This window comes from Tenrec ecaudatus, chromosome X (genome assembly GCF_050624435.1).
Source record: "Tenrec ecaudatus isolate mTenEca1 chromosome X, mTenEca1.hap1, whole genome shotgun sequence".
NCBI lineage: Eukaryota > Metazoa > Chordata > Mammalia > Afrosoricida > Tenrecidae > Tenrec > Tenrec ecaudatus.
This window is the reverse complement of record NC_134548.1, coordinates 54,885,850-54,902,764: the sequence shown is the minus strand read 5'-3', so window position 1 is coordinate 54,902,764 and position 16,915 is coordinate 54,885,850.

The following is a 16,915-nucleotide window of genomic DNA, read 5'->3' as shown; positions in this document are numbered from 1 at the left end:
CTTTCTCCCTCATCTTTTTATATATCTTCACTGTATAGTTTGCCCTCTTTCTGGGTACTTTTATGCAAGTCTAGTGTTTTTTCCTCCCTTCTTATCTCTCCGTTTCTCTCTCTGATTGTATTTCTCCATCTTTATTTCGTGGTGTCTGGTTGTCTTTTTGTTTGTCCCTGTCTCTTTCTTAGTGCCATCTTTCTTGCTCTTCTCCACTCATATCAAGGAGCACTGGTGATGCAGTGGGTTAAGCAAACTTGCCAGCCATTTCACAGGAGAAAGATGAGGTGTTTTGTTTCTATAAAGATTTGCAGCCTCAGAAACCCTATGAAGCGCTTCCAGTTTGTCCTACATAGTCACTATGTGTCAGAATTGACTTGATATGGCTCTCTTTCTTTTCATTGTCATCGGTCTCTCGGTGTCCGCTACGTTGTCTCTTCCCTCTGTCTCTCTCTTTAGCCACCCAGGCCTTCTTTCTGTGATTCCCACCCCCTGATTCCCCACTGCACCCAGTTCAGGAAAGGGAGTCAGGACACCTGGACTCCAGGCCCTGTGACTAACCGGCTTGGCCTCCCTGTGTGTAGGGTGGGGTCACAGGGATGGAGGAAGAGGAGGCCATGTTTAAGACCTCTGTGTACACGTTGGCCTAAGAGTTGGACCCAGGGTTGAGCTGTGCTAGGAGAGAGATGAGCCTATGACTTCATCCACCAGTCGTGCTCTCTCTCGCGACCCCCGTATCTCTCCTTGGGAGGGGGTCTCACTGTGATCTTTCCATGTCAGCCTCCATCTCTCTTCTCTGTCTCTAATTCTTTGTTAATCTCAGTCACTCTAGGATTGCTTTCTTACCATTTTTCTCTGTTCCTAAGTATCTCTTCCTCCAGAACTCTCTCCTTTTCTAGGGATCTTGTCTCCTGTGCTTTCTTTAACTGTCTCTTTTTCTGCTTCTCCTTTCTCTTTCTTCGTGCCTCTCGGAACTTATTCTTCTTCTCTATCTTTCTGTCTCTGTCTCCTTTTCTCCCCGTTTCCCTCATTTTGTTCTTCCCTCATTCCCCCTCTGCCTCACGGCGAGTTTCTTGCTCTTGTTTGGTCTCTATTCCTCTCATATTCTCTTTACCCTCCACCCCTGTCCCAGTGCCCCTACCCCCAAACTCAGCACCTAGACAGGTCCAGGTCTGCCCTCCCCTGACAGGGGCCAGCCCCCCCCCCCATCCACCTCTAGTTATCACTCTCTGGACAGAGATAAAGTTTATCTCGAGTATAGGAAAGCTTCTTATCAGCAACCCCGCTAGAGTAAGTGCTGCCCCAACGGCAGCAGGCAGCAGCCGGGCAACCCTCGCCTCTCCCTGGGGCCCCAGCCCCTCACCCCAGGTAACAGCCGTGTCCTAGTCCTCAAGGGAGGGCGTCGAAGAGATGAAGGGAGCAGAGATGAGGTCTGGGGTCTGGCAGGAGTCTTAGAGGACTAGAGGCATATTTTAAGAGTCAGGTATGAGATGAAAGAGTCCGTCAGAGAGCAGTTTAGGGTATATCTGGGGTTTGGAAGAGGCAGGTATGGTATTTGAGGAACAGAGACAAATCTGGAAGTTTAGAAACACATTTTAGGTTCAGAAAACGGGAAAAAAGAGTTGGGTTTGCGGATCAGATGTGAAGTTTGCAGTGTAGTTTGGGGGTCAGAGGTGGATTTTGAGGACCACAGACCAGTTTGGGGGATCCAAACTATTACTGGAACAGAGGTGGAGTTTAGGTGTCTGAGGTAGGTTTGGGAAGATAGAAATATGGCTGATGATTTGAGCCAGACATGATGAGAGATAGGAGCCCTGGTGGAATTTGAGGAGCCAATATGGAATTTGGCTGGAGAAAGGTTTGAGGCTGGAAATGAGAGGTGGCAGGTCAGAGACAGGTTTTGGGGTCAAGATAGGGTTTAGGGAAGGCAAACAGCAGGGTTCATTGGGCAGGCCAGATTCAGAGGAGTAGACGTGGTGTTTGCAATGACAAACAGAGACATTTTGTCTAGCAGGCAGGAGATTCAGGGAGGGAAATGATCTGGTGATGGGACCAGAAAGAAGTTATAAGGCACAACTGTTGGGTTTTAAAGACTGATGTGAGGGGAAGAGCTAAGGTTTGGAGGGTCAGAGAGAAGTTTGGGGGACCTGAGAAGTTTTGGATGCAGTCAAGATTGTGGAGTGCATAGGAGGTCTGGGAATAGAAATCGACTTGGGGGAGTAGCCAAAGTGGGGTTTGGGGGAGAATGCCAGGAGGAATCTGAGTCAAGATCACATTTGGAGCCAAGATAGGGTTCCAAAGGAATGAGAGCATGTGTTAGGGGGCAGAGATGGCATTTAGGGGAGATAGACCTGGGGTGTGGGGAGCAGAGTTAAGGAATAGGGAAAATAGAGATGTCTTGGAAGGAGTAAATGGGAGTCGGTACAGAGGTGGACTTTGGAGGGCATAGATTTGGGGGGCAGGTTTTGGAAAGCTGTGAAGGGATTCAGAAGTGGCAGGTACTTTGAGGAGCAGGGGTGTGTAAGGAAGCCTGGTGCAGGCTCGGGGCATAATCGTGAGGTTAGGGAGGGTAGGCCTGGGGTTTGCCTTGCTGGGGGGCTTTCTGGGGGCTGACACTGACCTGGGCTGGTTGGTGCAGAAGGCTCAGCTGCCTCAGGGATGTGAAGAGCTTGGTGTGATCCCAGGAGGTGTCCTGGCTGGCCTTGGCCTTTGAGGCTCCTTTCCTCCCTCCCTTCCTCCCTCCCTCCTCACTCCCTCCTCCCTCCTTCAGGGAGTGGCTGGTGCCCCAGTGGGTGGGGCGGTCCAGGGGAGGGGGCGGGCTCCCTACTTGTGGGGCACCTCGTGGGCACTGGGGGGGGTCCTCCTTGACCCCAAATGCCCACTGTGTGGATTCTTGGATTCCATTCGCCTTGGGGTCCTGGGGATTTCAGTGTCCGACCAAATGAAACAGACTGAAACCGGATAACTTGAAAATAGCAGACCTGGTTTCATGACTTCTCTGGACCTTTCCATGAGTCCTTGTAAAACCCCTACTGTGTCTGGATCAGATTTGGGCTGGGCCCTTATGTATGTGAATCTTCCTAGATGCAAGAAGGGGAGGAATGTGATTGTACCCATTTTGCAGGTTAGAAGAATGAGGTTTAAGGAGGTTCGGTGGGATTTGTACCAAAGCCTGTGGCACACCTTGCTGACCCAGGCCCAGCCTTGGGAGCAGACCATGACTGGCGAGAAGCAGGGGCACACTCACTCAGCACCCCACTGGGGCTTACGCCAGCTCTGGCCTGCCCTGGGCCGGTAGATAAGTCTTATCAGATGGAGGCTACCGTGGCTGTTGGTCGTGGTAACAAGCTGTCTTGGGGTGGGGGGTGGAGCATGGACGTGCCCAGGGACGCGGCCTCAACTTCTCACCCGCCATGCTGCCTTGGAGGCGGGAAACTAAGGTGGAACCTGGGGTTGCTTCCTCTGTGGGTCCTCAAGGAGTGGGATAAGGTGGGGGGAGGGAAAGACCCAGAGAACTGAAGGGACAGAGACAGGACAGGAAGAGAAGTCGAGAGACAGACAGAGAGGCAGCCAGAGAGACATGGAAATGGGGGGACACAGGAAGCGAGAGATAAACAGAAGAAAGGGACAGAGAGCTGGAAGGAGAAACAAGGAGCACAGAGAGTCGGAAAGACTTGAAGAACAAGGCCCAGACAGAGACAGGCAGAGAGAGCAAAGAAACCTGAGAGGGAGAGAGACCAAGAACAAGGAGACAAATATGAGGGAGAGGCAGAGAGATAGATGTGTATTCTGAGACAGTCTGAGAGGGAGTTCTGGAGACCCCTACGCCCTGGGCAGATGGTGTTGGGGTGGGTGGGACAGAGGGATATGGTCACTGCAAGGGACCCTCAGAGAGTTGCTGGACCTCTGTGCCTCAGGCCTTCCACCTTGTTCTGCCTTGCCCCGCCACCTCCCTACAGTAGTCACAATGACACCCATCTCTGTGTAAAAACATTGGACACACACAATAGGTTTGTGAGTTGCCCATCGAGCGGGGCATAGGACCACTCAGTGGAGGAATCAGAGATCCCTGCGAGGGAGCTCTCCTAATCACCCATTTTACTGATTGGACCAACCAAGATCCCAGAGATGGGAAAGGGTAAGGTCAGTGGGTCTGCTCACCTGATTGTCCCCCCCACCCCCAAGAAGGGTTTACCATACTCATTGGACCTTTCTGAGCCTCACTGTTCCCATGTGTAAAATGGGAGGTTTGAAGAGGAAAGAGAGCAAAAGTCATGAATTCCCATTTATTGAACTCGTATTGTGTGCCATGCATTTAAGAACAAGGATAACAAAGACATTTATGGATTAAGTGGCCATGACTTCAGGATGTGGATTATGGAGCTGACCCACCTTCTTCATAGACTGCCCTTACTAAGTGACCCTGGGTGAGGAGGAAGTAGTCCTTCTAGACCTCAGTGACTCCCCGGTAAAAATGAGATAACAATAGTACCTATTCAAGAGGGTGCTGTGGGAGACTAAATGAGTTTTCATTCATCATTTGAGCCCCTGAATCTCAATGAATGTTAAATATCGATATTAACATGAATACTAATGTTAACAGTGATAAGATTCTAATATAAATAGTGAGAGACCTGGTGGCATAGTGAATTACATGGACTGTTAATCGCAGGGTTAGCAGTTTGAAATCACCAGCAGCTCCATGGGAGAAAGATGGGGCTTTCTACTCCAGTAGAGTTACAGTCTCAGAAGCCTGCAGGGGCAGTTCTACCCTGTCCTATCGGGTCACTCTGAGTTGGAATTGACCCAATGGCAGTGAGCTTTTGAGTCATATCCATAGCAATACCATTATGGATACTACTAAAATGCTAATCCTAAAACTCAAACTCACTGCCAACAAGTCAATTCCAACTCATAGTGACTGATAGGAAAGGGTAGAACTAACTGCCCCTGTGGGTTTCCGAGACTGTAAATCTTTACAGGAGTAGAAAGCCTAGTCGTTCTCCTGCAAATTCTAAAACTGACAACTATTAGTCTCATTCGAACAACAACAACATTCAGACTGATTCTGTTACTGCCACCTTTACTCCACTAATACAATAAGAGCAAGGGCAGCGTCATTTGCCTAATGAGGGCTGCATGCTGGGCACTGTGCTAAGTCCTCTCCATGCATGCAGAAAACGCTCCCCATCTTCCACTCTGAAAGTACAGAAACGAAGAAGCTTATCCGAAGGTTCATGTCTCAATTTTAACTTTGGTTGGGTACAAGATCCCTGGCAAGCCACCCTTCTCAACCGCAGTTTTATTCACCTGAAAACGGGTATCATCATAGAACCCGTATGGCATATACCCAGTCAGCACAGGGCCCGCCTGGCCCCCCATCCCCATAAATGGTTTGCTCCATACATGGTAACTCATCATTGCTCTTCTTATGAGAAACAACAATTGCGTTGTGGGGAGTGCGGTTGGGCAACGTGCTCTCGCAGGGCAGGACCGTCTGGGGGGAGGCACATCCCGGGCGTGGCTGCTGGACTTGCACCTCATTTCTTCATTCCTGGGGAGGACAAAGGGCTCATGGGAGAAAGTAAGAAAGGGGCAGTTGGTGGGTGCCTCTGGCCCTGCCTCCACCGACAGCTAGAAGCCCCTGAGTCTCTGAGGCCAGGCCTTACCCCATTCCCTCCCCCCATCTTCGTGGAGGGGCACAGGCCCAGAAGTCTGTGGCGGCAGTTCAGCCAGCAGGGAGGCAGCTGGGAGTGGGCAGATAAGGGAATCAGCGGGACCAGGCCAGGCTTTGGGGGAGACCAGGGCGGGGGTGGGGTGGGGTGTCCAGGCCAGCTGCCTCCTCTCTGTCAGACTTCCATTTGAGACTCCGACTCCAATCTCCTTTCTTCCTGGATGTCTTCCCTGACTGCCTCCCTTCCTCTCAGTATCTTGGGGGCATGGGATGGGGCGGAGTAGAGGGTAAGGGGTGAGGGGTGACCTGCAACCTCGCCTGTCCTAGGACCGTGGCATTTGAACTATTTATGTCTTCTACAAGCTGTGGAGTCCACCAGGGTAGAAATGGCATTTGGTTCCTGTATCAGTAGCAATGAGAAACATCAACCACAGTCTAGCCAAGGACCCCCATTTTAGATCCCAAAAGCAAATTGATTTTTAATGATCTAGTTCAAGGGTACAGAAAAGTACAAAGGAGACCAGAATAAGCACCCACCTTTGTCAAACATTAACAGTTTGCCCTATTTATTTCAGAGCTTTTTAAAAAGAAAGATCTTAGTACAGATGCAGCTGAAGTTCTTGCATGGATTTGATTACCCTTTCTCCTTTCGCCACCCGAGTTTGGTGTCTGTCTTCCCCAGGAGGACATTTTCTCCATTATTAGATGTTTATGAAATCCTTGGGTGGAGCAAAGATTTAATATGCAGTACTGCTGCTGCTGCTGCTGTGGTGGCTATTCGAGATCTCTCAGCGGTGCCTTGAAAGAAAGGCTTGGCCATCTGCTTCAGAAATATCAGCCATTGAAAAACCTATGAAGCACAGTTCTAGTCTGAGGCACACGTTTCTTTTGCTCAACATAATGTCTCTGGTATTCATCCACAGTGTGAGTGAATGTGTGTCTCAATAGTTCATTATAAAAATTGAGATGTATATGTATGGATTGTGAAAAGAGTTGTATGAGTCCCTAATAAAATGTAAAAAAAGAAAAGAGGAGAAAAAAAAAGAAAATGATTAGGGCAAAGAATGTACAGATGTGCTTTATACAATTGATGTATGTATATGTATGGACTATGATAAGAGTTGTATGAGCCCCTAATAAATTGTTTAAAAAATTGAGATGTAATTCACTGTCATGACATTTTCCCCTTTAAAACATGCCATTCAGTGTCTTTTAGTAGAGTCACAGGCTGTGCACCTTGGACCACTATTTAAATCATAAAGCTTCATCACCCCCCCCCCCAAAAGCAGCACTGTATCCATTAGGAGTCAATCCCTAGTCCCCTTATCTTTCCTCCACCCTCCACCAACTTTTAGTCCATTTTCTGTAGCTATGAATTTTCTTCTTCTAGACCTTTTATATAAATGGAATTATATAATCTTTTGTGTTTGGCTTTTTCACTTTGCAAAAATTCTTCAAGGATCATCCATGTTGTAGCACCTATCAGTACTTCATACCTTTTTTGTGACTGAATGGTATTTTATTATATGAAAATACCACATTATGCTTATCCACTCATCAGTGGATGGGCATTTTTGTCTATCATATCATCTTGCTTTGAACATTCATAAATAAGTTTTTATGTGGAACTGTGTTTTTCATTTGAAAATACTTTATTTTGCTTTCAGTGAACATTTACATGGAAAATTAGTTTTCTATTCAACAGTTTCTACAAAAATGATTCTGTGATATTGGTTACATTCTTCAATGTGAATATTTTCATTATTTCTATCTGGCCATTCTGTTTTCATTAGTCTAGTTTCTCTGCCCTCTTACATTTTCATCTCTTTTAAAGTACGGTAATTGCTAACCATTTGGTCTCATGGAGGTGATTTTAAGAAGGTGCACAGTACTTATGGGTGATATTCATGATGTGTGTGTTTGTGTGTATGCCAATTTGTTGTTTAACTACCAGGTGACCTCAGGGGTTAGTTTTGATTCAAGGATTGAAGAGTAAATGATCTGAGGAAGTAGCAACCTGTCAGTAAATTTTTAAGAATTTGAGGTTTTGTTCCAGATTTTTCTCCTATTCCATAAGGCAGCGGTTCTCAACCTGTGGGTCGAATGACCCTTTCATAGGGATTGCCTAAGACCATCAGAAAGCATATTTTCGATGGTCTTAGGAACCGAGACACTGCTCCTCTATCCGTCTGCAGGCGGGTGCGCCCACATGCAGATACATTCACAGACGAGTACCCAGTGTGAAGACTGTTACCCATGCTATAGCATGCTTCAAGACAAAATTTCATCGATTTGTAATTAGAAATAAGTATTTTACAATATAGAATTACATATTGTTTTTCTGATTCATCACTATGCTTTCAACATGTTCAATTTGTAACAATGAAAGTATATCCTGCATGTCAGATATTTACATGAAGATTCCTAACAGTAGCAAAATGTCAGTGATGAAGTAGCAGTGAAAATCATTTGATGGTTGGGGGTCACCACAACATGAGGAACTGTATGAAGGGTCGCGGTATTAGGAAGGGTGAGAACCACTGCTCTAAGGAACCCATGTCTGGTGATCCTCATTAGAATGTTGGTAGTTGTTGGTAGCCAGGCAAAACCTCATTTTTATGGACCCAGAGTAGACTATTGTTTGAAGATTAGTTTCTTTTCTTGGATATTAAGTAGTTCCAGGTTATATGGTGCATTTCTATAAACAATGAATGAGGATTCAACTTTCACAATCCCCTTTCCAATGCTTACTTATTAGAGACTCCCCGTTTTATATATCTGAGAGAAAGATATGAACAGTTATATTCTTAGAGACCCTCAGGGGGCAGTTCTAGAGGGTTGCTTTGAGTCAGAATCGACTCAATGGCACTGAGGGTTTTTTTTAATTTAAAGTTTTATATGTCCTTCCTAGTGAGCATGAAGGAAAGCCGTATTGTAGTTTGGTTTGCATTCCCCAGGGAGTACTGATGTTGAATGTCTTTGACATCCTGCTAGCCACTTAGCTATCTTCTTTAGAGAAAAGCATAGTCAAATCCTTTTTAAACTTTAAATTATATTATCTTTTTTATTGTTGAGTTGTAAGAGTTATTTGTACATTGTAGATACTATACCTTTATACACTGCCACCTGTCTGTCAATTTGTCTGTAATAGCTTATAAGGAGCCGTGATGCACCAATTTGAAACCGCCAGCACTTTGAGAGAAAAAGACAAGGCTTTCTAGAAAACCTCATCTTTTTTTTCTGAGGTTTCAAACTGCTGGCCTTGAGGTTAGCAGTCCTACTCTTAACCCTCTATGCTACCAGGGCTCATGAGACAAGACTTCCTACTCCTGTAAAGAGGTATAGTCTCGGAAACCCACAGGGCACGTTCTACTCTGTTCTATGGGGTCGCTATAAGTCAAAATCAACTCAGTGGTAGTGAGTTTGAGGGGCTTTTATGTTATGATGTTGGAAGCTATACTACTGGTATCTCAAATACCAAAAGTATTCTATGGAGCTTCCAGACCAAGATGGACTAAAACAAAGACTTGATGATCTTCTTCTAAAAATTAGCCAATGAAGACCTTATGAGTCACAACAGAATATTGTCCAATGGTATTATTAGATGCCATTGAGCCAGCTCTGACCCCTAGCAGCCCTGTGTGCAACAGAAAGAAGCAGTGCTTAGACCTGCACCATGCTCACACTTGTTACATTGGAGCCCATTGTAAGAGCCACTGTGCCAATCCATCTCCTTGAGTGTCTTCCTCTTGTGCCCTGCCCCTCCACTTTAATCAAGCATGACGTCCTTCTCCAAAGATTGGTCTCTCCTGAGAACATGTCCAAAGTATGTGAGGCAAAGTCCCACCATCTTTCTGAGGAGTTTTATGGTTGTACTTCTTCCAAGACAGATCTCTTCATTCTTTTGTCAGTCCATGGAACTTGCAATATCCTTCGCCAGCATCATTATCCAAACGCATTGAATCTTCTTTGGTATTCTTATTCAGTGTCCAATTTTCACACGTATAAGGGGCAATTGAAAATACCATGGCTTGAACCAGGTGCACCTTAGTCCTCAAAGTAACATTCTTACTTTTCAACACTTAAAAGTGCAGCAGATTTACCAAATGCAGTAAGTCATTTGATGTTTTGACTGCTGCTCTCAGGAACATTGGTTGTGGATCCAAGCAAGAAAATCCTTGATACCTTCGATCTTTTCTCTGTTTATCATGATGTTACCTATTAGTCCAGTTGGGAAGATTTTTGTTTTCTTGACATTAAGTAGTAATCCATATGGAAGACTGCTTGAACCCTTGATCTTCATCAGCAAGTGCTTCAAGTTCTCCTCACTTTCAGCAAGAAGCTTTGTGTCATCTGCTTATCAATCATTGTTAATAAGCCTTCTTCCGACCCTAATGCCACATTGTCCAATTTCTCTGATGATTTACTCAGCATACAAATTGAATAAATATGATGAGAGGATTCAACCCTGATGCACACCTTTCCTGATTTTAAGCCATGCAGTATTCCCTTGTTCTGTTCACACAGCTGCTTAACTGCTTCTTAATCCAGGTACAGGTTCTGCATGAGCACAGTGAAGTGTTCTGGAATGCCCTTTCTTTCTTTTTTTTTAAACATTTTATTAGGGGCTCATATAACTCTTATCACAATCCATACATATACATACATCAATTGTATAAAGCACATCTGTACATTCTTTGTCCTAATCATTTGCAAAGCATTTGCTCTCCACTTAAGCCCTTTGCATCAGGTCCTCTTTTTTTCCTCTCCCTCCCCGCTCCCCCTCTCCCCCTCCCTCATGAGCCCTTGGTAATTTATAGATTATTATTTTGTCATATCTTGCCCTATCTGGCGCCTCCCTTCACCCCTTTTTCTGTTGTCCGTCCCCCAGGGAAGAGGTCACATGTAGATCCTTGTAATTGGTTCCCCCTTTCCAACCCACTCCCCCTCGACTCTCCCAGCATCGCCCCTGACACCCCTGGTCCTGAAGGTATCATCCACCCTGGATTCCCTGTGCCTCCAGCTCCCATATGCACCAGTGTACAACCTCTGCCCTATCCAGTCCTGCAAGGTAGAATTCAAATCATGGTAGTTGGGGGGAGGAAGCATTTAGGATCGGGGTGAAGGAATGCCCTTTCTTCTCAAGGCAATCTATAGTGTGTTATGATTCACGCAGTCAAATGCCTTTGCATAATTAATATAACACAAGTAAACACCTTTCTGGTATTCTCTGCTTTCAGCCGTGTCTGCTTCTGAATCACCGGCTTTAATGGCTGGAACTTTGTTTTGTGCTAATGCCTTCAGTGCAGCTTGAGCTTCTTCCTTCATTGCCCTTGGTTGTTGAGCACATGCCACCTCTTGACCTGGTTGAATGCCGACTAATTCTTTTTGGTACAGTGACTCTGTATCTTCTTGCCATCTTTTTTCATGCTTCCTGCATTGTTCAATAAGTGGAGCTGGATTATGAGGCCCTCAGATTGGAAAGTACTCAAAATACAACTGGGGAAGACCTACCTCTTCAAAGAAGATTATGACTTTAATGACATGGGTGTGGGTGGAGTTCATTGCTAGTATATAGAGATATGATAGACTTTCATATATTGATCTTCTATACTAAACCTTATTGAGTTTGTTTATTACCTCTAATAGTTTTGTTGTGGATTCTTTAAGATTTTCCATATGCAACATCACATTATCTGAAAATATAGTTTTGTTTTCCAATTTGGATGCTTTCTATTTATTTGTTTTTCTTTCCAATTTGCCTTGGCTAGAACCTCTAGTACAATGTTGATTTCAATTGCTAAGATCAGCTATTCTTGCCTTGCTCCTGATCTTCAGGGAAAGCGCCACTGTTTCTCCTTTATGTATAATGTTAGCTGTGGGTTTAGATGCCTTTTATCAGTCGAAGGAAGTTCCTTTCTGTTCCTAGTTTGTTGAGTGTTATTTTTATCATGAGAGGGGGTTGGATTTTGTCAGATGCCCCTTTCTGCATCTATTGAGATGATCATGTCCTTTATTTTATTAAGATGGTACATTAATTATATTGATTATTTTTCTTATGCCTTCGTTTGCTATGCTACTGTGACAGAAATGTGGTTAGCTGGAAAGAACAGATATTAATTATCTCAGTTCTGGAAGCTGATGGTTCAAATCAGAGTGTTAGCCATGTCAATTCCTTTTGTGAGCATCTTTCTTCATTATGGATGCCAGCTGGTAATCCTTGGCATTCCTTCATGCCATCTGTCTCCTCCTGCACATGTCTCTGCATCTACTGTTATCCTTCTATAACATGAAAGTGATTAGGTTTAGGACTGTATTAGTCTGGGTACTTTATAGAAACAAATCCACAGAAACTCAAGTATAAAAGAGAGTTTTATATAAGGGGTAAGTGCACATCAATAAAACACCCCAACCCATTGCTGCCCAAGCCCACAAGTCCAACATTGACCCATATGTCTAACACCAATCCACAAAGTCCTCCTCCATCTCACAAAACACACAATATGATGCCGGCTGCAGGAGGAAAGCCGAATCAGTGAATGTGTAAGCATCGTAGTGCTGGCAGGGGTCTCCACACAGCTGCTCCAGCACACAGGGCTGCATTGAGGTAGGTCCATGTGGCTTCTCCTTGGGGATGTCTTGCAGGAAGTCAGCCTTGCAAGCTGAAGCAGGGAACTGCTAAGGCAGCTGTACCCTGGTCCGACCATCACAAAGCAAGAGACCCTAGCCTAGAGGCAAAGCTCACTGAGCCATTTGTCCCTCTGCCCTTCAGTTAACCCCACATGTGTTTATCGGCCAAGTTGGCACAATTAACTAACTCAAGGACCAAACCCTCTCTGGTATGACCTCGCTAACATAACAAAAGAAAATCCCTATTCCAAACATGGCCATTCATATTTTCAGGCACAGCGATTAGGATTTCAACTTTTTTTTTTTTTTGCCGGGGATACAATTCAACATACACTAACCTTGCATTTCTTGGATAAATTCTATTTGCTTATGGTGGATGATCCATTTTATATGTTGCTGGATTCAGTTTGATACTTGTTTTAAAAATACATCTATATTTATAAGAGACATTGATCTATAGTTTCCTTAGCTCATGATATCCTTGTCTGGTTTGGGCATTCCTTTTTATTACTGAGTAGTATTTCATGGAACAGTTTGTTAAACATTTTGTCTAACCCTTCATCTGCTGATGGGCATTTTATTTCTTTTTTCATTTTCCCTACTAAAGAAAATCTACAATTCATAAACTCATATTCTCTCTCTGCACATATAGGTGAAAAAATTTTCTCTAGGGTTAAGATGCATCCATTTGTTTAACCATCCATCCATCCATCCCTCTACCCAACCAAGTATCCATTCACTCACTTGCCCACATGTCTATCCACTCACCCACCCCCCTACTTCTATAAATAATCTATTTCCAGGCATATAACTGCTAGGCACAAGGCAGGCTGTTCTCATGGGGATGAAGTCTCCATTGAATTCCCTCAGACCATTGCCCAGGGATGTGAATAGCCTTGACCTCAGACAGAGTGCATCAGAAAGTGAATAAATGCAGATACACCAAAACAAAACACAGACTCACTGGCAACAAGTTCATTCAGACTCATAGCAACCCTATGGGACAGGGAAGAACTGCCCCCTCTGGGTTTCCAAGACTGTGGCTGGTGGTTTGAACTTTTGTCTGTAGTTAGCAGCCTAATGTGTAACCATTATGCTGCCAGAGTTCCTAATGTAGACATAAAAAACAAAACTCACTGCCATCGAGCCGATGCTGATGCATAGCACCCTGTAGTACAGGGTAGAACTATCCCTGTGGGTTTCTGGAACTATAACTATTTACAGGAGTAAAAAGCCCCATTTTTTCCTGTTGAACAACTATGGACCTTGTGGTTAGCAGTCCAATGTTTTGTCTAACTACTTCGCCACCAGGCTAAATTTTAACATACTATTGTTTTCTTGTTGACCCATTTTAAAAAATCATTTTATTGGGGCTCATACAACTCTTATCACAATCCATACATACATCAATTGAGTAAAGCACCCTTATATATTCGTTGCCCTCGTCATTCTCAAAATTCGCCTTCCGCTTGGGTTCCTGGAATCAGCTCGGTTTCCTTTTTTCCCTCCCTCTCCCTCTCTGCTCTCCCCTCCCTCATGAATCCTTAATACTTTATAAATTATTATTTTATCTTATCTTACACTGCCCGGCGTCTCCCTTCACCCACTTTCCTGTTGCCCATCCTCCAGAGAGGAGGTTATATGTAGATCCCTGAGATTGGTTCCCCCTTTCTAGCCCCGCTTCCCTCCCAATATCGCCACTCTCACCATTGGTCCTGAGGGGTTCATCTGTCCTAGATTCCCTGTGTTTCCAGATCCCAACTGTGCCGCTGTGCATCCTCTGATTTAACCAGGTTTGCAAGGTAGAATTGGGATCATGATAGTTGGGGGGAGGAAGCGTTTAAGAACTAGAGGAAAGTTGTGAGTTTGATTATTGCTACACTGAACCCTGAGTGACTCATCTCCCCACTACCCCTCTGCAAGGGATGTCCAATTGTCTACAGATGGGCATTGGGTCGCCATCATGCACTCCCCTCATTCACGATTATATGATTCCCCCCCCCCCGCCTTTGTTGCTTGAAACCTGGTCCCCTCCGCCCTTCATGATCACACATGTTGGTGTGCTGCTTCCATGTGGGCTTTGTTGCTTCTGGGCTAGATGGCCGCTTGTTGACCCATTTTTAATTTGTTCTAATTTCATTATTTTCTCCTTTCTTTTGGATTGAAGTTTTTCTATGTTTTAGTTTATTATTGTTGGGGTGTTTTTTGTATGATTTTCTTTATATGAAAGACAAATCTATCTGAGCTACTTAATTCTAGCCTTTAACCAGAATAGTGTCTGGGTTCTTAAAGGCTGTATTCAAACAAGCAGCCATCTAAGCGAGGAGTCAACTAAGTCTATATGGAAGAAACACACCAGCTTGTGTGATCCAAAGATGAACTTAACAAAATTCAAATATGATGAAAGGAAAAGTATCAGAGCTAAAATTGTGAATACCCTATTTATGGAAGGCTGTGGAGGATAATGGGAGCCTAAATCCCATCTGCTGAGTAACTAGTCAGATTAAACTGCTGGAAGATCCCCTCTAGCCACAGGCAAAGGTCTGGAACAGTCTTACTATCAAGCATGGATCATTGTAATCCTGTTTATGCTGGAACACACTTGATACTTGGCCAGTTGACCTCCTTCTTGAGCAGTGGTTCTCAACCTTCCTAATGCAGCGACCCTTTCATACAGTTCCTCGTGTTGTGGTGACCGCCAAACATAAAATTATTGTCGTTGCTACTTCATAACTGTCATTTTGCTACTGTTAGGGATCTTCATGTAGATATCTGACATGCAGGATGTATTTTCATTGTTGCAAATTAAGCATAATTGAAGCATAGTGATGAATCACAAAAACAATATGCAATTCTATATTGTGAAATATTTATTTCTAATTATAAATAAATTAAATTTTGTCTTGAAGCATGGTGTAACATGGGTAACAGTCTTCATGCTGGGTGTTCATATGTGGGCGTATCTGCATGTGGGCAGACCCGCCTGGAGACGGATAGAGGAGTGGTGTCTCGGTTCCTAAGACCATCAGAAATATGTGTTTTCCAATGGTCTTAGGTAACCCCTGTGAAAGGGTCGTTTGACCCTCCAAAGGGGTTGCAACCCACAGTTTGAGAACCTCTGCTCTTCTAGACCCAAGCTGAATTTGTTCTAGGTGCAAGGATCTCTTGTTTGTTCCAGGGCAAAAATTCCTTCCCTGGCTATTTAAATATTGATGGAGGTCATTTCTTTCTTGCTCATCATTGCTATTTTTATCTTTATAGTACTATTGTTTTATCCTCACCATTTCATTTCTGTTTCTGGTGCTTCTGTTTGGTTTCCCAGTTTGTGATGCACAGAAGGAGTGGATGCATAGAGACACTGACTGATGCAAGGGTTGGTAGGGGATGTAAGAGTGGGGAGGAGGAGGGGGTTCCAGGAGTCAGCAATGAAGGCGGAAGGGGAGGGAGCACGAGAATGGAATGTGATTACACAACTCATTTTAAAGGTGATTTAGTCATGGGGAAAATTAAAAAGAGAGGAAATGCTCTGAAAAAACAAATCTTTGGAGACAGTAACAAGATTAATAGTTTCTTAGGGCTATGGCAGGGGAAGTTGAGGGGAAATGGAGAGCTAATAACAATAAAACATCAGGAACATGTTCTAAAATTGTACATAAGTACAAAAAAGGAACATGTTCTAAAATTGATTATGGTGATGATTGCAAAGCTCTTTTTAATCTATTCAAAGCATTAACTCGTATGATACGTGAATTATATGTCAATAAAATTATTAAAAAGAAAAAAGAGCATAATGCTTAAGGCAAACATTCTTTACCATTTAAGCTAACTATTTTTTTCTTGTTTTTAAAAGACTTCAAGGATATTTTTAGCTTGAAGATTAAAGATTATTTTAGAGCCAAGAGTTCAGAGGGTGATCCAACCTTCATGGCTCCAGAAAATCTGGATTCCATTTGATTTTGAAATGACGTTCTGAATTTTCTCCCATTTGAGAAGTCTTCCGCCGCATCTTTGATCAAAATGTTCGGTAATGATAGCCTAAGGACAAACGCTGATTGTTGATGGAGGCTTCTTCCTCGTCCTTACTCTCTTCCTCTGTCGCTCAGGGTGTGTCCAGACCAATTGTTGAGCCTGGAAGGCCAGTTGCACCTTTTTAAGACCCCAAGCACCCCAGTGAACAGAAGCACTAAACATGCAAGTTGGCCAGTTAATGTCTGAACACTTTAGAGGCTCTTTGGTGGCTCATTCACAGGGTTTTGCGAAACCACCCCCAGGTACTGTTCAGAGACCACAGAATTAGAATCTCTCTAATCTCAAGAGGCTCTCTTCTGTGCTCCTTCACCCATCGCTTAGTCATTCAGAAATTCCTCTTCTTATTTCAGAATGCTAAATGTCTCTAGCTGGTATTTTCTCTCTTAATAAACTCATCCAGTCTTTCTTATCTTCGGACTTATTCTCATCAACTTCCTGACCCCCCACTGTCATTGCTTACTTGGACTGCTGAGAAGCCTCCTCCTCACTGGTCCCTTTGCTTCCACCCTCATCCCTTCTAGTCCATTCTCCTCAAATCAGCTAGAGGTATCCTGTTGAGACCTAAGGCAGGCCACACGCCTCTGCTCAAAT